Genomic DNA, 6000 nt, shown 5'->3' on the forward strand with positions numbered 1-6000 from the left:
TTTCATTTTATTTCCCTCCCCATTTATAAGATAGGTACTATAATCTTCCCCCACTTTGCAGATGAAGAAACTGAGGCTTGGAGAGGTTCTGTGATATGCCAAAGGCCACACAGCTAGCAAGTGGCAGAGTATGAACCTGGCAAAATAAGGATTTGAAACTGAAAATCCTGCATCTAGAGCTTGGGTAGGCCTCTAAAAAGCAACTTTTTCCACTTGACGCCACCTGATCATTAATTCTTCTGCTTATGTTTTCAGGTTTGGCTATTGGAGTTTACCAGGATCTTAGCGACCAAAGAATTCTGAAAACTAAAAAGCACCATACAAAGTTTAGGTATTATTATTATTAAATTAATAGAAGAGCACTGCACCCTGGATTGTATCTGAAAAGCAATCTATCCTTTGGACTGTCTAGTCACCCAGAGTTCTATTTTAGTCAACACCCTGGTTAAAACTACATCCCAACAAGGGCACCTGGGTGGCTCAGTCAGTTGAGCATCTCACTTAGGCTCAGGACTGGCAGTTCGTGAGTTAGAGCCCCGCATCAGGCTCTCTGCTGCAGGCACAGAGCCCACTTTAGATCCTTGGTCTCCCTCTCTCTGCCCGCACTCCCACCCCCACTCACACAAGGGCTCTCTCTCTCAAAAATAAACATTAAAAAACAAAACAATGTCCCAAACAATGACACAAAAGATATTCTTCATCTTCATAAGGTAAAGAATAGCAAGAGGGGTTTTGTCCCTAGAGCTTTCTCAACTGCAGACATAAAGACACAAGAGCCGGGGCACCTGGGTGGCTCAGTCAGTTGACCATCCGACTTCGGCTCAGGTCATGATCTCACAGTTTGTGGGTTCGAGCCCCGCATCAGGCTCTGTGCTGACCACTTGCTCAGAGCCTGGAGCCTGCTTCAGATTCTGTGTCTCCTTCTCTCTCTGCCCCTCCCCGGTTCACACTTTGTCTCACTCTGTTTCTCAAAAATAAATAAATGTTAAAAAAATAAATAAATAAATAAAGACACAAGAGCCTGACTTCCCCTTGTCTCTATCTGCCAAGTATTATGGTTTCACATAAAATGGCTTCAGAGCTAAAATCTCACAATTTAGTTTTTTGGTTTTTTTTTTAAATTTCCTCCAAAGTACATCCCATTCAGCCATCAACAATGGATATTTATTTAGGACTGATATGTCAAACTCTGTGAGCCATATGGAAAACATGACAGAATTGAGTCAAGTGTAACATCCCTCCACTGAAGAAATAAAATGAAGATCCAATCCCACCCACTTTTGCATGGGATTTAAAATATCTTTCATATGTTTTAGTTAATTTCACATTAATAAAAGAACAAATCAATGGCAAAATTGTAGGTAAATATTATAAATGCAACAGAATCAGCATTGTGATTAAAGATAAAAACTTTCATTTACCAAAGAAAGCCCTGAAATCTAGGTTAAATTTTTGTGGGCTATTATCAGTCTTTAAAAAAGGGGGGGGGGGGGGCTTGATTTATTTTTTTTAAAGGATGAAGGGTTTTTTGTTTTTGTTTTTTTTTTTAGTTTATTTCGAGACAGAGAGCAAGAGAGGGAGGGAGGACAGGAGTGGGGTAGGGGTAGGGGTAGGGAGGGAAAGAGAGAATCCCAAGCCTGACATGGGGCTCAATCTCACTGACTGGTGAGATCACGACCTGAGCCAAAATCAAGAGTCAGATGCTGACTGAGCCACCCAGGCACCAGATGGGGCTTGATTTAAAAAGGTCTTTCAGAATAGACAACCTGACACACAGTTCTGTATAAACCAAATCAAAATGTTATCAATCTTTCGATTTGGAAGTCCTTGACATACCTTTTTCTTTTATCATCCCTATTTGGGCTGGTCAATGTTTCTTCCAGAATCTCCCATTTGCCCTTTTTCTTTCTTACTATCCTCATTTCTTGCCTGGATTTGCTCATTCATTCGTTCATCATTTACCAAATGCCTATTATCTGCCATGCACAAAGCTAAACCCTTGTCCTGGCTCTAAGGAAGCTCACATGATACTATGTAGAACTGTTATCTGCCTATCTCCATGATGGGGCTGCAAACTGTAGCAAAGGTTTTGTATTTCCAGAACCTAGCAGCATCTGGCATACAGTCTAAAAATGTTTATTATATGACACTAGACTATTTCAGCAAGCTCTTTTTAAGCCCATAAATATTTATATCTTCAAAAATGACTCGCTTTTCTTCACTTTTTAAAATACAAAAGTAATTATATGCACAATGCAAAAATTAGAAAGGTACCGAATACAAAGTGAATTCTCCAATCGCCTAAATCCTACTTCCAGAAGTGACTACTAGTACAGTTTGGAATGGATCTTTCCAGAGCTTTCCTATCCTGATGTATAACACACACTTTTAAATTTTTTTGGAACAAGTTCTTTGACAGTTTGACTCTAGCTTCTCAACTTTCTAATCCAGTTGAAGTTCTCAAAGTGTTATCCCTGGATTAGGAACATCAACATCATCTGGGAACTCATTAGAAATAAAAATTCTTAGGCCCCCCTCTGGACCTACTAAATCAGAAACTCTAGAGGTGGGGACCTCCGCAGTATGAGTTTTATTTTTTAATTAAAAAAATTTTTTTTTTACTAAGCTCTAAGCCCAATGTGAGCTTTGAACTCACAACCCAGAGATCAAGAGCCACATGCTCTACCGACTGAGCCAGGCAGGCACCCCCTATAATATGGGTTTTAAACTCTTCAGGTGATTCTAATGCACACTAATCATTGAGAACCACTGCTCTAATCCAGTCAATACAGATTTTTCACTATTTCTTAAACACAGTTTTACCACCCTACTTCAAAAGGCTTTCTTTGCCCTTTTGATTAATTCTGACCCTACCAATCTGTCAAAGCTCTGAAAAGTCCTAACTTCTCCCCAAAGTACTCTCACTACCACAGCTCATGCTGATCCTTCTTGCCTGTCCCCCAACTCCTGTGACACCTAGTTCCTCTACCACACAACTTAACAATTACAGTTAAAATTAACAGTTCTTTCCTATTCCCCAACAAAGTTCCTTAAAGACATGAATCATATTTTTATTTCTTCTTTACCCCTGTTCTTAGCACATAAGTGGAATTTTAATAGAGATGCTGGTTAATGTAAGGATAAAGTCACTTATTAATGGATAAAAAGTTTGAGATTTCAAGTTGTAGCCCCAGTTCTGTGACCTTGGACAAGTTCACTTCTCAGGATGAGGTCTGAAAAAACAAGATGGACTCAATGACTTGATGCTTCCTTTCAGCTTCAACAGTGTATGATTTTATGAAATGTACCATTATACTCTCATATTGCTTGCTTATAACGCTATCACGGCAGTTTTTAGACTTGAGTTACAGCTGGATATGGTGTTTCCCAGTTAGCTACTAAGCTCTTTTAACAAGGGTCATATTTTAATCAACTGAGAATCTTATACCATGCCTTACATATAATAACAGCTCAATATATTTGCAGAAAATTATTTGGAAAAACTCTTTAAAAAGCTTAATTTCAAAGCATAAGAGACTGTTAAAACTGAGAACAAACTGAGGGTTGATGGGGGGTGGGAGGGAGGGCAGGGTGGGTGATGGGTATTGAGGAGGGCACCTTTTGGGATGAGCACTGGGTGTTGTATGGAAACCAATTTGACAGTAAATTTCATATATTAAAAAAAAATTAATTAATTAATTAATTAAAAAGTAAAAAAAATTAAAAGCTTAATTTATGCAGAAAACCTATGCATAGATCTGCTGCCTCCCAAAGGGCCCTTTGAAAACTTATTATTGTAAATACTATGAAGTGATTTATGGAAAAAAATTCTGATTATTCTGATAGAACCAGGGGTAGTCAGCTACATAATGCCAAAGAATGTAAAAACTCTCACGTGTATTTAGGGATAGACTAAAAGGCGGTAAGCCTCAGACTACCTTACTGCAACACACAAATAAAAACTGCCCTGTACACTTAAGTGGCATATAACAACTCCACTGTTGGGAATAAATAGACGTCTTCACGCAAAACCTTTATCTGCAAATTTACAGAAACAGGGTGGAATGGAGACCTTGAATGGCAGGTGATGACCAGAAGTTGAATCTAAAGGGAAGGACAGCAAAGAGCAATTGAAGGGCAAGAAGGAGGAACAGAAGAGCAGCAGGAAAACATCACTCTGAGTGATGAAAAGGAGCAGTGGAAATTCACAGAGTCTTTACCAAAGGCCTACTATGAACCAAGCACTTGGGGCTGCAAAGATGGCTCCAGACCTCAGGGGGCTAATATAATAGTCCTGAGGGTAAAACTGAAGCCTCTACCCTACTGCATGTAAGTGTGAGTATGAGTGTGTGTGTGTGTGTGTGTGTGTATGTATGTTTAGTTCTAATTGGTAAAATCAAGCAAGGAAGGCTTCACATAAAGATGGTGAGTTAATGGAGCTTTAAAGTGTGTAGGAAGATTTGCTAAGGGAGAAAAAAGACAGTTGAGCTAGTTATTTTGGGGAAGAAACATTCACATATTTTTACAGCTGTTCCTTTGGGACTTTAAATCATGGAGGCTTCTTATATTCACCAACACTTTGTCATATGCCTTCTTTCTCTTTTTACTTTATCTTAAATACTGACATGTTCAAGCCCAGCATTGGAACAGAGCCAAAAAACCCCAGAATGAGGTGAGTGCTAGCCAAATTTGCTCTGTCACCTCCAAATCCAGCCAGCCCAGCTAGCCCAGTCCTGCTCTCCTGGCAGCCGGAAAAGGAAGACTAATTATATCCTCTGGGGGTAAAATTTGGATGCAGGCAGGCAAAGCTTATCCCTGTTCCGCCAGTGAGGTACCATGGTAGAGCTTCATTGCGTCCTAAGCCATGAGGATCTAGTCTACCTGTGACATGGAGGTCAGCTTCGCAGGGGGAAAAAAAAAAAAGCTGCATGAAAAAGAAGGGGGTTGCACTGGATTGGAAAACGCTGAGTTAAGTGAGATAATCGTCATAAAACGTTTAATAATATCCCTGGCACACAGAAAGCGTCGAATCAACGTGAGCTCTTATCAACAACATACTGCTACTACTGTTGTTGTTGTTATTATTATTATTATTATTATTATTATTACAATAATACCTCAATTGTACTCCAACAAGAAATTACTGTTTTCACAGCCTACTTTTAGGACGTTGAAGAAGCAACTCCAGAGATGAAAGTGTCTTTCAAAAATTTTTAAAGGTACACGATCAAATTCCAACCGTGCTGGCCTGAAAGCCCCAGACTCTGAGTTCAAGAGCTAGTCCTGCTTTTTGCCAGGCGCGTGACCTTGGGCTCAGCACTTCATCTCGGTGCCTCAGTTTCCCCATTTGTAAAGTGGGACTAAGAAGCCCCTCCCTCGCAGGGTCGTTGTGGGGTCCAGCCCGCGGGTACTACTCGCTGCACCGGGGTCCCATGGACGCAACGCCAGCTCCCGGCCCATCTTCCAAGACCCCTGGCTTCGGGACGGGTGGGGTAGGTGAATACGCTACCGGAGGCCCATTGAGCTCCGCCGCCCGCAGGGCAGGAGCAGAAAAAGGGAGCGCGCTTGAGATGCGTCCCTGAGACCGAGGGGGTCGGGCGCCGGGAGGCTCGGCCCTAGCCGCCCGCAAGCTGTCACCAGCGGTTTCGTCGCGGGGCCCCGCAGCCCGGACGCGGGGAGCGGCCGAGGGAGGCCAGGCTGGCCCAGGTGCCGCCGGCGGGGAGAGCGGAGGGCGCTGGGGGACCGGAGGAAACTGGCAGCGCGGGCCCGGGGCCCTGGCGCGCCGCGGAGATGTGGCGGGGAACGAGAAAGCAGGGGGAGCGACGCCCCCGCAGGCAGCGCCGCGCGCCCGGCGCGGGCCGGGCTGAAGCGCTCACTCACCTGAGGCTCGGGCACCCGCCAGCAGTGCACCAGCGGCAGCAGCGGCTGCGAGAGGGGCGGGGAAGGCTCTGCGGCCGCGCAGGCGCGTTGAGGATGCCCGGACCACGCAGGCGCGCTGCG

General features: G+C 43.4%; 1 protein-coding gene across 3 annotated transcripts in view; it reads right to left on the bottom strand.

Moving 5' to 3' along the window:
- Window positions 1-6000, bottom strand: part of NDRG3 (NDRG family member 3) — a 68268-nt gene extending 62268 nt beyond the window's left edge. For all 3 annotated transcript variants that reach the window (XM_078444098.1, XM_078444096.1, XM_078444095.1), the window contains exon 1: window positions 5881-6000. The gene's annotated coding sequence lies outside the window, so the exon portion shown is untranslated. The remainder of the gene's footprint in view (window positions 1-5880) is intronic.

Source organism: Panthera onca, chromosome A3, assembly GCF_046562875.1.
Source record: "Panthera onca isolate mPanOnc1 chromosome A3, mPanOnc1 haplotype 2, whole genome shotgun sequence".
NCBI classification, from domain to species: domain Eukaryota; kingdom Metazoa; phylum Chordata; class Mammalia; order Carnivora; family Felidae; genus Panthera; species Panthera onca.